This window comes from Phyllostomus hastatus, unplaced genomic scaffold (assembly GCF_019186645.2).
Source record: "Phyllostomus hastatus isolate PE091 unplaced genomic scaffold, TTU_PhHast_1.1 phas_scaffold_129, whole genome shotgun sequence".
Lineage (NCBI taxonomy): Eukaryota > Metazoa > Chordata > Mammalia > Chiroptera > Phyllostomidae > Phyllostomus > Phyllostomus hastatus.
In genome coordinates this window covers 27,646,006-27,665,883 of record NW_025334009.1, presented here as the reverse complement: position 1 = coordinate 27,665,883, position 19,878 = coordinate 27,646,006, and the positions used below count along the sequence as shown (strand labels likewise).

The 19,878-nt window shown below is 50.5% G+C and overlaps 1 protein-coding gene across 1 annotated transcript in view; it reads right to left on the bottom strand.

Annotated features, from left to right (window-relative positions):
• SH3BP5 (SH3 domain binding protein 5) overlaps positions 1–19,878 on the bottom strand; it is a 60,302-nt gene that overhangs the window by 14,886 nt on the left and 25,538 nt on the right. The gene's annotated exons all lie outside the window — the stretch shown is intronic.

Below are 19,878 nucleotides of genomic sequence, written 5' to 3'. Positions count from 1 at the left end.
AATTTTTCACAGATCTGAAAATTGTTGAGCAGATGGGACATCAATTTTTAGTCAGTCCCAAATGTTCCCGTGCACAGTTCGAGCCATCACCAGTTAATATTAAACTGTATAACATAAGACATACTAAATGACATAAAATATTAAATAGAAGATCCATGGCGTGTCATCCTCCTTAGAGAAATACAAGAAAACTCTGAGCAGTTCTAACCAGTTTGTAACAGATACAAACCAGGGACTCTAGTTGTTTTAGCTGACAGGCCACCAAGTTCCTTAATGCATTATAATGTCAAAAGAGCCTCCAGGGATTAGGGAAAGAAAAAAAACAAGGTCAAGGTCAAATAGTTTTGCTCTGTCCTGGGGTTGAAGATGAGCTGTTTAAAAACAAAAATTAAAAAGCTATTATCTGCTTCCAAAGAATACAGCTAGAGCGGAGGTGGGGGGCGGGGGTTGCTAAGACTTGCTCAGGGTTGGTGAGTGCGGAGGCTGGACAGGGGGGGTGTGGGGCTCCATTATACATCCTCTCTTTTATATACATTTTAAACATTTTCTAATAAAAAGTAAACAAGAGAAAAAAACTATGATCATTTGCCATTACCTTCTTATAATTCTCTAGGACTGCACCATTGTATACAGTGGCCACTAGCTATCCAGTGAGACTCACATTTAAATTAATTAGAATTAAATAAGTTAAAATTCAGTTTCTCAGTCACACCAGAACGTGTTCAACATTTCAAGTGCTCCACAGCCACACATGGCTGGTGGCACCCATACCAGGCAGATATAAAACACCCAAAACCATGGAAAGCTCTATGGGACACGACTGACCTAGGTATTGCATCGACACTAAAGTGAAGGCTGCTGAAAGGTCTCTGCTGTTATCCGCAATCTCTGTGTGCATCAGAATAGCATCACTGTTCCTGCCTTATAGTACACATAGCCCTACATTTAAGAGCCCACAGTAAACGAACCTGGAAAGTACCATGTAGTGAGGCCTTGGGTGTGGCTACCCAACAGGGTGTGTGACCTGGTTTCTGGCAGGATGATCCCCAGTCCCCCTGGTCATCCAGGGCTTCAGCCTAACCAGGGGTGGGTGACTCAAGGGCTTCAACTGGGCACTGCAGGGGGCAGTTCCTCCAGGATCAAGCCCACCTCTGCTGCTCCTCTGTGCCAGCCGCCTGCCTGCAACTCACCTCTGGACACAAGCATGCACTTCCCACCACACCAAAGGGCTTCCCGTTCTACGCCATGGCACTTGTCCCTTTGCCATGGTTGGTACCATTTGTCTCCCTGCAGAATCTCCTCATTCAGCCAAAAGGTGCTGGTGAGAGGTGGTCCTGGGCCTAGCACTTCCCCAGGGCACAGAGGGCTGCTCAGCCCAAATCAACGTAAGTCAAGGTTAGTAAACCAGCTACCACCCCTGACCCCTTCACACACTGCTACACCCTTCACAATTACTGGAGGCTTATGCAGCCTGACAGGCACACACCAGGGTGTTTCTGGGAGCAGCACATCCCACGGGCCACCCAAGCCTAATCCTTTCTGTTGCTGCAGGGACACAGCAGACGCCCAGCCTTCTCCCGCCTGCCCAGGCCGGAAGGGCAGCATCCACATTCCTCCATGGGCTCCCTCCCGCTCTCACACTCAGGCTGGCTGGGCTCCGAGCGGCAATCCACCGGCTGCGGAGACACACTGGTGGGCGCCTGGCGCCAGGCTCAAGGCAGACGCCTGAGGCAGGGACAGCAGCAGCCAAGGTCAAGTCCCACAGAATCAAATCACAGAGTATTCGGGCTCAAAGAGATGCAAACAATGTAAATCAGGCATCTCATTTTGTAGGTGAAAATTCTAGATCCTAACAAGCCAAACAGCCCGCTAAAGGGACAAGCCTGGGTATCTACCAACCTCAACCCAGGCCACTTTCCCTTATGCCCTGCCGGCCACACATCCCCCTCAGCGGCGGACCCCTCATCTCTCTGTCCCCCCACCCCCACATGCCACGTACTCCATCTCAGCTCAGCAGAACTGCACCTTCCCCTCTGCAAGCCCATTCACATTGATCCCCCTCTCCTCCACCGCCCCACACTGTCACTCGCAGGATGCAGGAAGTCAGTGTCTCCAGGTCTCAAGGTCAGAAAGACACACACACCCCCCAATCGGGGAAGCCATTTCGTCCTATCCTGAGGTACACAACGCAGACCTCGGTCACGAGAGGTGGCCCCATCATGACCTGACAGTTTAGGGAAGAGAGAGGGACACTTTATGCAAGGGCAGGGAAGAGAGTGGGAAGAATCCACGTGCTGTGTGATTCCACCTCCTGACAGCCTCGCAGCTAATGAGTAGCTGCTGGTTTCCCACAGGAAGGATGGAACATGGGAGCAGAGAGGTGGGCGTATAAAAAAACTGGGATGCCAGAGCTGGAAATAGCCTCTCCCTCCTCCCAGCCTCAGCCGGGCAGTCAAGGACCTGAAGGCATGCGATGCCCCTGGCAAAGCTGGGACCCCCTGTTCTCACTCCCCACTTCTCTCCCTCCTCTCCAGGGGCAGAGCCAGGTGCCTGGGTGGGCCCTCACCCTGGTCCTGGCTCTGTGGGAACCTGGGGATTGTGAGCAGAGCTGCCAACATTTCCAGAGAGATGGCCCCAGCAGGACCACATGAACAAACAGGCCCCTTTCAGGGACCCCAGCTCTTCACACACCACGGAGCCAACAGAAGAGGACGTCCAGTGCCCTGCACAGAGTAGGCATCAACTGACCGGGACAACTGGCCGCTGGGAGGCAGCGCACTGCACCCGAGGAACTGGGTGTATTCCTGGTGCCAACAATGACCACTGACTCAGGTCTGCACCCTTGACTAAGTCACTGGACCCCTCAGATTGGAATGCCAAGGCCTCTGTCAACCCCCAGGGAGCCTCGGCTCCAGCTGGAAGGCAGACATTACAGCAGGTCTTACAAGGGCCCATCCTGCAAGGCAGGGTCTGGCTTCAGCGTGTGAAAATGGTCCATCCACAAAGATCATTGCCTTCACTATCATCTTTATTGTTGGATATGTCTGCAGATCTCCCATAATGAAAGCTGACAAAATTCCTTCTTGATGCACTTCTTAATCAGCTATCCCTTCGCTATTCGTCCACCCCATAGCTGTTTCCTTAAACTGTGTCACTGGGCCGGGCAACCTCACATTAGGAGGGAGGAGGGGAGGGCTGCACTACTTAGCAACTCAAAACGGAACAGCCGTTTCCGATCAAATGCTTTAAACCAATCCTAAGAAAACACATTTTTCTTACACAGCTTGAGAAATTGGGGAAAAGGCTGGTTACTAGAGGATATTAAAAGAACTAGTAATTTTGTTATTTGTGAAAATGTGACCTTTTAAAGGTTCTTATCAGTTAGAGATAAATACTTAAGTATTTATGGGTGAAGTGATATGACATCAGGGAATAGCTTTAAAATAACAAAAAATGGGGGGGGGAGGAGCGGGGTAGTTTAGATAAAACATGATTGGCAGGTTGTTAACAACGCTGATGCTGGTGATGGGCTCGCTGATTATTCTCTGTGCCTTTGTGTGTCCTGGAAACATTCCCCCATAAAAAGCAGTAAACAAACACCTTTTGTTTATGTTACCGCTCTTGCTAGTTACCAGCCACAGAATCCCCAAACTCTCAAGAAAATGCGACTCACGACAAGATGAAGGAGACCAGAGATAGTTGTCATAGGTAGCCCTCCCTAAAGGCAAAATTTCAACTAACTAAATAAATAAATCAAAACAAAACTGAAACCTGTGGTCTTGCCCTTGAGAGGAAGTAAAGGGGAAATAAAGAGTCAAAGGTTAGCTGGGCAAGAGACACATTCACAAGCCTGCCCGGGCCCCCTGCCCTCAAAGCCGACCTTCTCCGCAAGCCATCTTTAAATGAGACGCATCCAAAATGTGGGGGTCCAACACTGGCCCCAACACCCTGTTTGTGGCCAGACCCCTGCAGCTGTCCACAAGTTCTCTGTGACCTCTGTCTCCTCCATGGTGATTCAAAGCCCACAGATAGTTCCTGGTATCTAACAAAGAGAAAACATACACCTGCGTACAATGACAAAGCACATTGATATCACCACAGAGCACTTTCCAGGAGGGTGCAAACCGAACTGCAGGCACCAGGGTGCGCCCTGCCCCTCCCGCACCCCACTGCTACTGCCATGAGGAAGGGGGGGGTGCAAGGGAACCCCATGGGGCAGGGGCGTTTGTTGGATTCCTACTGGGCGCCAACATTCCCCTATGGAATCTGGCCTACAGCCCTGCTGGCAAGTCCAGCTGTACCCACTGGACACCCAAAGACACTGAGGTTGAGAAGCCAGTACAAGGGCATGAGGCTTGAAGGAAAGGGGATTGCAACTCAAACCCAGACCCCTCGGCTCCAGTGATCTGGAGAGGAAATGCAGCAGCACAGGATCCTGTATTATCATCTACCACTTCTCCAAAGGCGACACTTAAGGACTAAGTCCCTAGACCCTGGTGAGAGCCACGGAACACGCCCACACCCCCCCTCCCCGTGCACCCTCAGTCCTATCAGCGCTCTTCACAGCACCATCCGCACACCCACTATGCCAAGACCTCTGGCCAAGACGTTCTCCCTGCACAGCGTTCAAAGGCTTGACAGGCCCGGCCCAGCCTGTCCACACCACCCACCTGTACGGAAACCTCAGCGGATTTTCCAGCATCGGTTCTGACCTGGACTATTTGAAAAGCTTTCTAACTGGTCTCTCAGCTTCCAAACTCACGTGGCCAATTTAAACTCCATGTGGCATAATTCAGTCTCACACGATTGCATTTGGGATACTTGGTAATCTCCCTAAGGCACAGTTCTGATGTCACTCCTCTACCTAACACTTCTCCTGCCCCCAACAAAACAGCCGCAGCCCAGGCTCGCACTTCCCACCCACCCAGTGAGGCCCAACCACTCACCACCCCTTCAACCTTCCTCACCCTTGCACACACCATTCCCTCTGCCAGCAACTCACATGCTTCTCCCTCCTCTCCCCCAGCGAACTCCTCCTCAGCCTTGTAAACCCATCTCAAATACCCCGAATTCTATGAATTCCTATTTCTACACAGCATGCTGGACTCGTTGGTTGAACAATCATACCTTCTTTCTTATGACACCTCATAGGCCAAGAAATAAGTACTCATCACCCCTGAGACTCTCCTTTGGCATGAACACTCCTGTTCTTCTAGGACTTATAGACTTCCCCCCTTTCTGAACTTGCACCGACACATTTCCCAGCGTTTCCACTGCCCAACCACAGTCGAGCACCAGAGAGTTTGCAGAATGAAAGTTCCTTGAAGGCAGGAGCTATCGTCCATACCTTCTCACCCATAAGGACTGACACACAGATGAATATGCATCACCCCGAAAAGCCGCTCTCCCAGGCACTTGGTTGCCTTCTCCACCCCTGGCTCCTACACGCCATTTTGCTAAGAAAGGCCCCAATCATGCTCTGCTGACACAGGGGGACTAATGGACAGTCTACAGGTGGTTGGCCCACGAGCCAGCCAGCACCACTCAAACAGTGATGACTGCAACTCCTTCAAATCCCACTCAGAGCACTAAGAAGCTTGTCTAGGGTAAAGAGGACACCCAGTGTCAGAGGGGGCAGCTGGAGCACCCATTCATCCTTGCCATCCACCTGCACAGCAGGACATGCCTCGTGCCAACCTTGCACGAGCTAATCCTGGGCTCTGCTGGTGTCCGTGATCAAAACAAGTGGGTTCAAAGTCATTAACATTCCTCATGCCTCTGCGACAAGAAATAGTCAGGAGAAATGATGGCAGGGAGTATCTGTCAATGGCCCTGCCAGGCTGGGGTCCACAGAAGGAGCTTCTCCATCAGAGAGCTTCCTCAGATTGGCCAGGACTGGTCTCCACCAGCCAGTGCCTCGCACAGCTGCTCCACGGCACTCCCGAGAGGCTGCTGTTACCAGCGGCAGAGGACACAGCCGACCCAGACGGAATGCAGTCACACTACCTCGTTCTGCCACATGGATGGGGTGGCTGGAGAAAGAGTTCCCAAGGCTTTCTACCTGTGGCCTGGGAGTCCGGGAGAGACCCACAAAGGGGCATGAAAAGAGACAATGGAGGAGAAGGAACAGTAGGGCCAACAGCGCCACCAACAGCGCCACCAACAGGTGCCAGATGACAAAAGACACTGGGTCAGTCCCCCAGGCCCAGGACCCTCTGAGTCAGTGCTACAGCAAGAAAGGTCCAGCACCCACAGCCTCTCCTTTCTGCATAGTGCAGGGAGTTTCCATAATGTCTTCCTTTTTAATCCTTACATGAGGATATGTTTATTGATTTTAGATAAAGAAGGGAGAGGAGGGAGGGAAGGAGGAAAGGGGACGGGGTGGGGGAGAGACAGAGAGAGAAACATTGGTGGGTTGCCTTCTGCTTGCACCCTGATGTGGGATCGAACACACAACCTAGGTATGCGCCCTGACCGCGGATTGAACCCACAAACTTTTTGGTGTACAGGATGATGCTGCAACCAACTGAGCACCTGGCCAGGCCTCTATGATCTTTTCAAAGCAGCATCACTCCTAGAGACCTTGGGAGCCTTATAAGAGCAGGGACCATGCTACTGAGATTTTAATTCCCAAAACCTCTCCTAGTGGCCAGTAGGTATGCTGCAGGTGCCAAAGAAATATGTGTTTAATTAAGATACAGCTAGAGTACAAATGATAAGCCACAAACAACTCCCCATGGTCAATTATTTTAATGTACCTCATTAATTTTTTTCTGTTGCTCACAGAGTCAGATAAATGTCTCTCTGGGTGCATTTGTCCTTGGAAATGCCCATTTATGTGATGTGAAAACTCATGTGAATAATGATCCAATTTTATTACACTAGATCGTGGGGTGTGAACGCCATTCTTTCCAGATCTGAATAATCCCCCTTCCACACTCCCTCACCTCCTCCAAGCTGAGCAATACATAACCTAGGTCCCGGGGGCCTTTGGGAAATTCACTCCCGGGTAAAAACGTATCCTCTCTGAACTCACAGGACCGAGTGCTTATTTAGGCAATCTGCCATGTTGTAAGATAGTGCATGCGGAAAACACTTTGAAAATTGCCCAACATAGCGACATACTGATGTCACGTCTCTTGAATTATTTTTTGTCCACTTGGTCTTCTCCACAAGATTGCAAACTCCTTGAAGGTAGTGACCACATTTGGTACACCTGCACGCCTCCACCACCAGAATAGTAAGGAATCTGCATCTGGAAACACGTTACCCCAAACCTGTCCTCAGCCAGGGTCCTGGCTGCCCCATTCCCATAATTCATCACATGGCACACTTACACACAGCCGAAGGAGCAACTGATTCACTGAGATGCCAACCCCCCTCCCTGTGAACCATCTTTAGCTTCAAGGTCAACATGGCTTGGCTTAATTTTAACTATCACCTGCAAAATCTCTAAAAAATTCAAAGTCAGGGGGACGCAGAGGAAAATGAAGACTCCATAGAAATAGAGTCAGCACAGCATGCCTCCTGGCCTAGCACAGTATACAAACAAGCTCAGGGCCCCAGGGCAAGGCAAGTGGAAACATGTCGACAAGGCTGAAGCCAGCAGACTCTAGCCTAAGAGTAACAGGACCAAGAACACACACATCCAGGGCCCCTCTAACCACAGGGGCTGGTGCCACTTCAAGCCACCAAGGCATCTCCGAAAAAGACAGGAATGGTCATGAGACAAGGCCTGGGCAGCAGCTGGGCCCCGAGCCTGGAGAGGCAAAGTTGGCTCTGGTGGGCCTGGCGAGGGCTGTCCATGGGAGCCAGGGCTCTCGGCGAATCCCCTTCTTCCCACCTGGCACTGCCAAGCAAAGGAGGGCTGAGAACTCAGGCCTCTCCCCGCTCTAAGGCATCAGGAACAAATGGCAGCCAGTAGAACTAAGAAAGGAGAAGGATAAGAGAGCCACGTGGAAGAATCCAAACATCCCAGGGCTGAGACAATTACACTGTAAGCCTATGCATAACTCTCTCAATTCCAAGCCTTCCTCCTTTCCTCAAGCATTCGTTGCACTTGTACTGCACACCATGCATGTGAAGGTTGGCAAAGGAGAAGATGTGATTTCTGCCATCGAGGAGCTCAGATTCCACGCAGGGCTCCTCAGCCCCCGATGCAGAGGACAGAACATGGACTTGGGCTGTCTGGGTCAAATGCTGGCCAGGTCACTCAGTAGCTGGGTGACCTAAGCACTTTATTTACTTCAAAATGAAGAGAATAATAGGCACTATCTCATGGGGTTGCTTTGAGGAGTAAGCACAGGTCAAGTGCTTAAAACAGGCCTGCAGTAAGCAGAACAGAAGTGCCAGCTGTTACAGAAGCGAGCATTATGTAGTGTTAGCTTGTGGCTATTAACCCACAGGACCTGGGTGACCTTTAAGGGGAGTTAATGAATAACCTGAAATCATGATTATAATTTATGCACCCCTATGCATATGTGTGTGTTTTCAGAGGATAATGTCCATAATTTCTGTCAAATTTTCAAAGCAAAACCGAAGCAAAGCTTAGCGAGGGAGGGGCACAGCAGAGAGAATCTGTAATAGAAGAAGTTACGCTAACCTCCGTCTTCATTTTAATCAGGCCAAGGGTAGCGGCTAAGGAGTGCGGTCCAACAGAACTTTGGGCAATGAGAAAAATGTTCTCCGTGTGTGCTGTCCCAAAATCAGCCACACGTGACTACCGAGCCTTTGAAATGTGGCTGGTGATACTGAAGAACAGAACTTTTAGTTTTATTTAACCGTGTCCATTTATATTCCAGCAGCCACACGTGTGACTGATGGCTACAGTTCTGAACACCACAGAGCTAGTCAGTCTGGGGAGGGAAACCTCATGAAGAGAACAGAATATTCAGTGATGCAGAACACCCCATGGAGTACTCAGAAGAGAGTGCAGGAGCAAGATGTACCCAGCAATGCTGAGCGTGGTGGGGGCGGGGGGGAGGGCGCGTACTGGGGTGCCACACGGAGAAGTGCGGATGCCAAAGAATGAGAGGGGCTGGCTGGTTAGACTGCACTTGACACTGGAGACAGAACAAGTGCTGTGTCGGTCAGGGTTCTCCAGAGAAACAGAGCCAATAGATTTATCTTAAGAAATCAGCCCATGTGACTACTGAGGTTGACAAGTCTAAAATCTGCAGGAGGTGGACGGAGGTCAGCAGCTGGAGACCCAGAGAAGCGTTAATGCTACAGTTCAAGTCCAAAGGCTGTGTAGGGCAGAATCCCCTTTTATGCAGGGGAGGTCAGTCTTTTGGTCTATTCCGGCCTTCAACTGACTGGATGAGGCCCACCCATGCTATGGGGGGCAATCTGCTTTACACAAATCCACCAAAGGGGAATCTCATCCAGTAAACACCCTCACAGAAACATTCGGAATAATGTTTGATCACATACTTGGGCAATGTGGCCCAGCCGAGTTGACCATAAAAACATGCACTACAGTTTTTGAGCAAGACTACCAGTTAGACTGACTTTCACAGGACTCAGCTGGGAGGCAGCGGGGAGAGATAGGGAGGGGGCCCTAGAAGACAGGAATACCAATTGAAAGGCTATTTCAATAATCCAGGTAAGACGTGAAGGTTTGTACCAAAGAAGTGGCAGTGGGAAATAAGTATTTAATTAGCATTTGTTAAGAGAAAGTAGGAGTAGCTTCTGTGATGAAATACACACACTTACACCTTTATGGGAAGCCAGCATTTCCTCATAGTTCTTCAGCCCACTATGTGGGAAAGGAAGTTTCCACAGCCCACAGAAAAAAGGGAAGTGATGCAGCAGAGAGATTTGGGGGTTACTCTTTCTCTACCCCAAGAAGCCCTATGCCTGCTCTGTGGGGCACCAATGCCCACCCGTCTTTCCAACCCAGAGCCTCTCTAGAAGACAGACAAACCCCACTACAGGTGTGGCTAAGTCTCAACATCCACTCTCCCCTTTATCCTTAGCTACCAAAAAAAAAAAAAAAAGGAAAAGAAAAGGAAGGGAGGGAAGGAGAAAGGGAAGGAAAAAGAAAACAAGCCAAGCCAAGCCGCCCTCAAAGTTCTCCATGACTGTGTGACCAGATTCTGGCAATGAAACAGAAGCAGGGACTTCCACACAGATTCCACATAGACCCATTAAAAAGGAAGGAGTGTATGTCCCTTCCCCTTCCTCTTTCCCTGAAACACAGACGTGAGGGCTGGAGCCCCTGGAGCTACCCTGGGCCCTGCAACAACATTGAGGATGGGACTCAAATACCAGGATGGAGCAGTAAGAGGCCCCTGGGTCCTAGATGACCACAGAGTCCCAGCACCGCCCTAGACTGCTTAAGTCAGGTCTTTTTTTTTTTTTTCCAAAGATAAGAGAAGGAATCCTTGGTGTATTTAGACCACTGTTGCACAGTCCTCTGTTACTTGTAACCAAATGCAATTCCTGGCTGATACAAGATGAGGACATTATTTTGTGCACCCGGCAACATGAATTTCAGAACTTCAGGCTGTAAAACTTCATTTGTGTATTTTCTTAGGGCCTTGGATGTTGGGACAGGGCAAACGGAAAAGGAACATACATAAGCTAGCACTGTGCTTTCTACCTCAATATTGCCTTCCAATGACGGCTCTCAAAGTACCCACTACAGATGCCTCCAACCACCAGCCGGAGTACCCAGGCCAGTGTGAAAACAGGCCTCCCAGTATTCTCTATGCAAAGAGAAGCTTCGTTCATTTGGCCTGAGCCTGAGATTAAGAGCCTTAAATTCAAAGTATCAGACCATCTCAGAACATTTCAATACGCCACGGTGGTTAGAAATAATGAAAGGCCGAGCACCTTCTCTGCGGTGCAGGGCTCTGCCGAAGGGATGGGGGATGCTCTGGAGGCCAGATACAAATTGATGTGCCCGTGGTATCTTTTTCCTACTTCCATCTAAACCACTTCTTCAAAGGGCAATGTACGAAGCGCCGTTTCCTAAACAAAGCCCACTGTTGCCTACGCAGAAGCCAAGAGGCCTCAATGTAAGTTCCCCGGTGCCTGGGAAAGTTTTAAAGGGAAAGAGGAATCAACAAACAAACAAACGATCTCATTAACGGAGAAAGGCACCCAAGAATGGGGTCAGAGGAGAAGGCTGGAAGGAGGCAGATGCCAGGCAACGTCTGGAGAAGTCAGTGATAAAACAGTTGAGGAACACACATTCTGGAAGGTTCTTGAGAAGAGGCCCCATTGACGTGACCTCCCAGGGAGCCCTCCCGAATTCTGCCTGGAGCTGACCAGCTCTCGGCAATCAAGCTAGGGAGGGTGAGGGAGGAACAGAAAGAACTCTGACTCAGCCACTCGCCTGAGAAACCCCACTGCTCCCCAGAAAAGCCAGGCGCAAGCGTGCCTGGAACAGCTGTGTGAGCACACTGAGTACACTTCTGCTTACTGGACACCCCCACGTGTGCATTCCCCTGGACCTGCCCAAGGCTACAGGCTCAAGAATGGCAAACGTAGGGGCCGGAATCCACAGCTCCACTGGCTATGAATTTGAGACCCCCGAGAAGGGCCCACTGACTCCAAAACTACTTTCTCCATCTGGCTGATGGCTCAGCGCCACAGCTTCCTGCCTTTGTCGGGCTACCAGATTTAGCAGATAAAAACAGAGGACTCCCAGTTAACTCTGAATTTCAGGTAAACAACAACATTTTCTCTTAGTTAAGTATGTCCCAAATATTGCATGAAAGAGCACCATACTAAAAATAAAATTGTCTGAGATCCAAATTTGACTGGGTGGTCTGTACTCTGTGTGCAGGCCCTCTCTCTGGCTGAAGCTCCACAGGAACGTTCTGCCACACAGAAATGAAAACTGTCGATGGCCAGGACCTCGAGGAATCGCCCCGTCGGTGCAGTGGGTGTGGTTCCTTCACACGCACCAGGGCTCCAATCATGGGACAAACCGGGAGCTGGAAATGAGTGGTCCCACCAGGATGGAAACAGAGTACCCCAAGCTACGGGAAGGTTTTTAAAGCATAAGTACTTGGACATCCAGAGAGATCGTAAATCTCTGAGCAGTCAGCTACCTCTCAGTATGAATGAGTCTATCAGGTTCTTAAGGGTAGATTTTCATAGACGGAAAGAGGGAAGATACGAAGTTACAGGGGAGGGCTGGGGAAGGGAGAGTCGAGAAGGAAAGCGGGATGGGCAGAGGGGATTCCCAAGGTGAGGAAAGGGAACAGAAAGATTAGCCATAAGTGCTCAAGAGAAACACCACCATTTGGCCAGGGACCAAAACGTGCTGCCTAGCAACATAAAAAGCCTACCCATGTTGACAAAACTGGTAGCAAAAATACATCCTCTCTCCAATTTTCTTAACTGAGAAATCAATCACCCTGCCACACCTTTCCTGGGAATGCCCGTGGTTTACAAAGGCGGGAGGAAAAAAAGGGTGATCTTGGTCAACGCAGTAAATTTACTGAGGACAGGTAGGAGGAAGGGGAGATTAAAAACAATAACCATGGAATCTCGAGTGTCGCCCACCAAGCAGCACTCCAGCCTCAGGGAAAGGTGAAGCAGACAAAGAACAGGGAGTTGTCCCTGATAAAGTTCCCACCTGACAAGGTGATGCTGGGTAGCACCTTCAGCTCAATACGGCCTGGCTGTGTTGAGCTGTGTGTGGCCAGTCCCCCGTGCCTGGCTTTCTGCCACCTGCCAGCCAGGAAGGGGGCAAGTGGTCCACCACGGGGTGGGAGGGAACCTCAAGGGCAGCAAGGCTCCCAGCTCCCGGTCAGAAGACTCAGGCAGAGCCAGCCAGGGAGGAAGTGCAGTGATTCCCAAAGGGATATGGCCCTTCTGACCGAATCCTCGATATCCACCCTACGCCAGGAGCCTGCAGCCTGGGTCAGAGGGCAAGGGAGAGTTAACAGTCCATTCTCCCTTCTTGCCGTAAATCACCAGGCACTCTGCTTTGGGACAGGTGCCCTGTCACTCAGCTGTCTGCCCTTACCACGGGCCGCTAGGATGACGCAGTTCCCAAGAACTGGCCTGTGGCCACCCACTGAGAACATGACCAGGGCCACTGGGATGGACGTCACTGACCCAACCTCCTGACCCAAGTCCCACAGTGAGAGCTGCCACCCAGCCAGGAAAGTGGCTCAGCAGAAACCAAAGTGACCAGGAAGGAAGAAGGCATGACGACATCATGCTGATCCAGAAGAACTAAGGCAGAGGTTCCTGACGGGAAGAGGTTTCAAAGGGCCCCAAAATACTTGGAACAAGAGCCTCCCAGTTACCCCAGGGCAGAAAAGGCAGGGCACTAACTGCACCGACAAGCTCAAAATTCCCCTTTAGCCAAGAAGTCAACTATTTCTCCTCCTTTTCCCCTAAGAGGTGTCAGCGTGTAGTTCAGGCTCTGCAACAGTCACTAAATGCCTTCTACATGCCATGAACCAGGTAGCAGCCAGAATCAGGCAGATGCAGGTTCAAACCTTTGTCCCTCTCCTCGCAAGGTCTGTGATGCAGGCACATTACTTCACCTCCCTGAGCCTCGGGTATTAGCCCCTCTGTATGACAGTAATGCCACCTCACCCCGCTGCTGTGAGGATAAGACAATATATGTAAGGGACCTACTACTACAGGCCCGGGCACCAAGTAGGGCTCAATAAATGAGGATGTGGGGAGCCCCTTCAGCATCTCATCTTCTCTAAGTTGCAGTTTCCCCTTCTGCTGGGTGGTGGGGGGAAAAGCACTTGCCCCATGCAGGCAAAGCATTTGGACAAGTGCCTGGTACACAAAGAGCGTTGAAATGACTCTCCTTTTCCTCTTACCCACCCCATCCTTAATCTCCAATGCAGCTCTCCCCACACACTCTCTTCCAGCAACCAGTCACCTCTGCACTGTCAACTCCCAGCTCCTCACCTCCAGCTTGCCCTGAACTTCCCACCCAGGCACGTGGTCACTGTTTTAACTTTCAGGAGAGCAAACTCACCACCTCCTCCCAAAGTTAGACCCCGCCCTCTTTCAGTTTCCTGCCGGCTGCTCAGGCTCCTCAAGTGAAAATCCTGGGGTGGCCCTGGCTGGGGGCTCAGTTCAATGGAACATCACCCCCTGCTCCGAAAAGGCTGTGGGTTCAGTCTCCGGTCAGGGCACACACCTGGGTTGAGGGTTCAATCCCCCATCAGGGCACATATGGGAGGCACCCAAAAGATGTTTCTCTCTCCCTTCCTCTCTCTCTGAAATCAACAAGTATATCTTCAGGTGAAGATTAAAAATAAAACAAACCCTGGAGTTCCCCACGAGTCCTTCTTGGTAGCTGGCTAACCACTAAGTCTGCCAAAGTCTGCCTGTTCTCTCAGGTGAGCCCACACCCCGAAAGGGTTTGCATACAGGCCCACGTAATGGTCCCTGGACTCCTCAACTGGTTTCCTCATCGGTATGGGGGCAAAAGGGGAAGATAAATGACATCCCCTACCCAGAGCCATGCCCACGGTGCCTAACACACAGATCTCAAAAGACAGTGCCACTGTTAATGTAAGGACGTGACATTGGTCATCAGTGCCCCATCAGCTTTGCAAACATGACAGGAGCCCCCAAGCCAGAGCCCACTGTGGCTGCCTCACAGCTTCTCTGCCCGGCCCAAGGCCAGGCCGAGGCTGTCAGGTGCTGCGGTGTCGCACCACACGGCGCCTTCCCATGTAGTCCCTCGGCCCCCAAGGCTCCCCTTCCACAGCCCTGAAACTGACGTCCTCACCCCGGGCTGCACTGACAGTAACTTCTCCCTCAGATCTCCACGCTCCTGTCCTTCGTACCCAGGAGCTCACCTGTGCTTTGGGGCTCAGGCGTGCTGCTCATCCCCAGGCTTTACACCACCCCCCTCACCCAACACACATACAGACATAGTGACCTCACTCCACTGGCTTTTTCCTCCACTGTCTACACCCGTGCCTGTCTACACTTGCGCCACGTGGTCCAGTTCTCAGACAGAAGAGCCTCCCTGCTGGGCTCTTTACTTGGTGAGGACCATCGGTCCTCATTGCTCACAGATTGGATTCCATATTTGCAAATTGGCCTACTTGCTAAAATTTATTCGTAACCCCAAACTCAGTATTTATGGTGCATTCAGGGTCATTTCTGGGCCTACACAGAGTAGCACAAAATCTTTGAGGCACTCAACGTGCAGGCTCCCAGTGGAGGTCTCACGGGTGCCACTGCCTCCTTCCTCCACCTGTCACACACTGCCCACAGCTGTCCCTCTCACAGTCTACCTGCTGCCACGCTGTCTACAGCTGTGTGTTTTTTGTTGGTGAACAGATACTTAAACTGGCCCCCAAGCCGAGTGCTGAAGTGCTGGCTAGTGTTCCTAAGCCCAAGAAGGCAGTGGTGTACCTTAAAGAGAAAACACGAGTTTTAGATAAACTTCATTCAGGCGTGAGTCACAGTGCTGTTGGCCGAGAATTCAATGTTAATGAGTCAACAACACGGTACATCCAGGAAAAGCAAGAGGAAATTTGCAAATCTGTACTGGAGGCTGCTCCAGGAAAGGCTAAAATAAAGTCTACAGTGCATGATGAAACGCTGGAAAAGTGGCTAAATCTGCGGACTCCGTTTGGCATCGACGCCCGAGAGGTCACGACCAATTACAAAAGCGCAGTGGACTTCATTGTGTGAGGCTAAAAGCCAAAGAAATTTATGGGCACATCACCCAGGGTCAGGAAAATGTTTGACCCTTCTTGGCTCCTGATTTATCATCAATTATTTATAAATAATATATATTAAATAATGTGTTTTAAAGAGAAACCTACCTAAAACTAGGTTACGTGTGGCTGGGTTGATGAAAATGCAACCAGAGGCTCCCTCCCAGGACCCTGACCCTCTGTTCCGGAGCAGTGCCTCGGAGGCACGCCTCTCTCTCTCCGTGCTGCAGCGGCCTCAGAGACTATCAAGAATAATGACCACGGACTGTATTGACCCTACAGCCACCTTGCTTATGGCTGTAGATGTCGCTCAGGAGGATACAAACCACACTTTCGTCCACAATGGGGGGGATGCTCAGGAAGTGCGCTGACAGGCACTTGCGTTTGCCCATCCCTAGTGCACCGTAACCTTCCCACAGTCTCGCTCCATTTCTCAGTGAGGCAGGAAAAACCCACCCTTCGATCCAGATCAGTAACAAAGCTTCTATGTTTGCCCACAAGCCCCACCCCACGCACTTTTGTAAGACTGGCAAGAGGGGAACGTTGCCTCCACAGAATCAGGGTCTTGGTCCTGTTCTTGACAAGTGACTAAAACTGTGACTGACTGTTAGTAGGAACCCAGTAAATACTTGTTGAATAAAAGAAAATAAATCAAAAGGGGGGAAAAACCCTAAACGAGAGAGTAAAACTCACCTTCGCAGAACCCGGCCTGTCATGTCTCTGCTTATGGAGGGTTGTCTGCAAACAAAACCAATGTCTAGAATTTCCCAGCGAAGGAAGGTTACAACACTTTCTTCCTCTACAATTAACATAAGAATTTGGGGGGTCATCTGATGCACTTGACCTGTTTCATGTCATGGGAAGCATGACTCCCCATCCACTGGAGGCCCTCACTGCCTGACCTGTTCGGGCTTAGGATGCTTTTGATCAGTCAGAAGGCTGGTCAGCGACCTCCTCCTCCTCATTTTTGACCCTCTGGGACATTTTACACTCACAAGCAACGCCACCTGCTCTCAACCTGCCTGGGGTCACCTTTCTGTCCTCACGGGCTCTACATCTTCCCACTCCCCTCCCAGCCAGCAGAGGCCTGTTTCTTCCACCCTCAGGTTTTTATTGTGCTGTTTCTCTTTAACAGCAGATTCACCATGGAGACACAGTATTTGACAGGGAACACGTCTGGGATCATAACGTACATCCTTTTTCTTGATCCAAACGCTTTACATGTACTACTTTAATCCCATGGTAAGTTGTAAAAATGGCAACAATACTTTGCAGGTGGAGCTTATTATTCCCCACCTCTTGAATTTAGACTGGCCGTGTGACCTACTCTACCAACAGGACAAATGTGATGCAAGCAGAGTCCTGGAAAGCGCTTGCCCTTTGGTTCCTGGAATCCCAACACCACGTGAAGAAGCCATGCTGGCCTGCAGGGTGACACACATGTGGGCCAGCTAACAATCCCGACGCCTCCGCTGACAACCGGCCAAAGCTGGATGGATAAAACCATCCAAGATCAGCCGGCCTCCAGCCAACCCACCAACTGACTGTATGTCCGTGAGCTCAGCCATGCCTGAGATCAAGAAAACTGCCCAGCAAAAGAATGAGCTAACTAAGTGCTCTAAGCCCCTAAGTTTGGAGTGGTTTGTTTCACAGCAGAAGCTAGAACTGACACACAGCTCCCCTTTATAGGTGAAGAAACTGAGGCAGAGAGATTAAGCGACCTGCTGAGGTCCACAGCTATGAAGTGTGAATCAGAATTCACAGACAGGCAGTCTGCCTCTAGAGGTGAAGCTTTGCTGTTTGCCCCACTTGTCATCCACAAGTTTCCAATGTTTCCCCAGCACTCACTTCCCCAAGGGAGGTTAAGTAGAGGACATGAACTCACATGGCCCACACACACCGAACAGGTGGCTTTCAGCACTGAATAACCCTCATTATTTTGCATTCATGCTGCCCTCCAGGTTTGCAAAGCACTCTGCTCTCTTCTCGCACATCCAACCATTTAAAAATAACCAGAGCTACCCCAAAGTCCATTTAAAGATGAATGAATGAATAAAACGTGGCCTATATATCCAGTGAGATATTATTCAGCCTGAAAAAGGAGTGAAATTCTAACATATGCTATGGCATGGCTAAACCTTGAAGATGCGATGCTAAGCACAATAAGCCAGTCACGAAAAGACAAGCGGTGCATGAGCTCACTTGCACAGGGAGCCCAGAGTCGTCAGCCTCGGAGACAGAGGGTAGAAGGGTGGTGGCCAAGGGCTGAGGGGAAGGAGAAAGAAGAAGTTACCATTTAATGAGGACGGAGTTTCAATCTGGGAAGGTGAAAAGATGCTGGAGATGGATGGTGGTGAGGGTTACACAACAGTATGAACGCACTTAATACCGCTGAGTTGTACACTTAAAAAGGGTAAACTTTACACATAGTTTACCACAATTTTCTTAAGAAAACACTACAAGGGTAGGGACTGGGAGTGACAAAATGACAGGCCCAGGGGCACTATTAGGCCAGACAGAACTCAGGCAGCAAAATAAACAACAAACACTCCACCATTCCCGTTTCCGGAGTCACCCAGCTCCATCCCCTCGTCGGAAGGTCCCCGCCAGCACTGAAGGCCAGATGGGCTGGCAGATATGTCAAAGCCACCTTAAAAACAAGCTCTGGCTCTAGGAAAAAACCCTCCAATAAATCAAAGCCAGTTTCCTGCCCCCACCTCCACCCAGAAAAGAAAAGGCAGGCATCTTCCACCTGCCCTGGACAGAATCTGGACCGGGTTTTCAAAATCCCGGGTTTGGATCTAACTCATTAGTAGGGAAATGAGTTGACATCAGGAATGATAAAGTTAATGCACATTTTGAGGGGCAGACAGAATTTCCACAGGCCAGACAACTATGAATCTTTGTAAACTCTACGGAAAACCAGGCTATAAAAGAAGGTTTTCTCTTGGTTAAGTCTCCACTGTTCCACTGAACCTCTGGATGGATGGACATGGCCAATCCAGACATATAATAAACCACTACAGCATAATCAGAAAGTATGAGACTTTTCTTCTTATTGTCTATTTTCAGTATTTCCTACAACAATTTTTTTTAAATGAAGCCAAAACCTAAGCTCATGCAGGGACTCTGAGGTGAAACACAATCTCCATTAAGTCCTAAGGAGGACCTCACGAGAGCTCCATGGCTGGTCCGAGACCATACACATTTCACGGACAAGGATGCGGGAGGCTCTCACAATACACACTTGAAGGAGATGCTTTGAAGGCATCTCTCAGAGGCCACCCCTGTTCTGTCTACACAGTCAGAGGGGTTTGTAAATACAGAAAGGAAGGGGGTGGAGTAAGGCCAGAGGAAAAAAACAGGAAGCCCCACTTGGCAGCAGCTGGCGGTGGGCCCCACCCCTTCACCAGCAGGAAGGTCAGAGGACACTGGTGCAGAGACACACTGGGCCACCTGGCCCGAGCCCAGACAGCTCCCATCCACAGAGATGAAAGGTGACATCCAGCCCAACCTCACAAGCTTTGAGCATCTTCCCAGTTCCTCGGCTATGGGCCAACAAGGTCCCTTGGGGCTGAGGGGCAGGGATCACTCTGAGCCTTCTCTGCCCTTCTTCCTGCCCCACCTGCAAAAAGGCAGGAGTTTAAGAAAAGGGTTTGCAGGCACAAAGCCAGGCAGGAGTCCCTCAACGTTCATCTTGAGCTCTGCCAGTTGACAGTGAGTCAGCCACAGGCCCCCAAGGGTCTGGGTGTCATCTGATTAGACCTGATGACTCAGTGGCTTGCCCAGGGATTCAGTAATTGTCATAATCACTGTGCTCACTGACAGAGACAAGGGATGAGAGGAAGGAGCAGCAGGCTCAGACCAGTAAGTGCCAGGGCCCCGTTCCTTCCCCTTTCACGTTCCTGGCCATGGACACTGAGAGGTGACACAGGCACACGGCGGCGGCCATCAAGGAAGACCCACTCCGAAATGAGAACTGGCTTCCCCACGACCCCAGCACTTGCCTGACTGCAGCCCCCCTCTGCTGCCCTTTTTTTGGTCTTGGTGCCTCAAGATGCCTATTTGGGCTCTTAGGAGAAAAAGCCAATGTTCTGAGAAGCAAATGGCTAATTCCTCCCACACTAGGGAGGAGAATGAGAGGGACGGAGTGCTCCTGCTGCCTGACAGGCAATCATTAGGAGGGGCAGAGAAAGGAGCCTGGTGT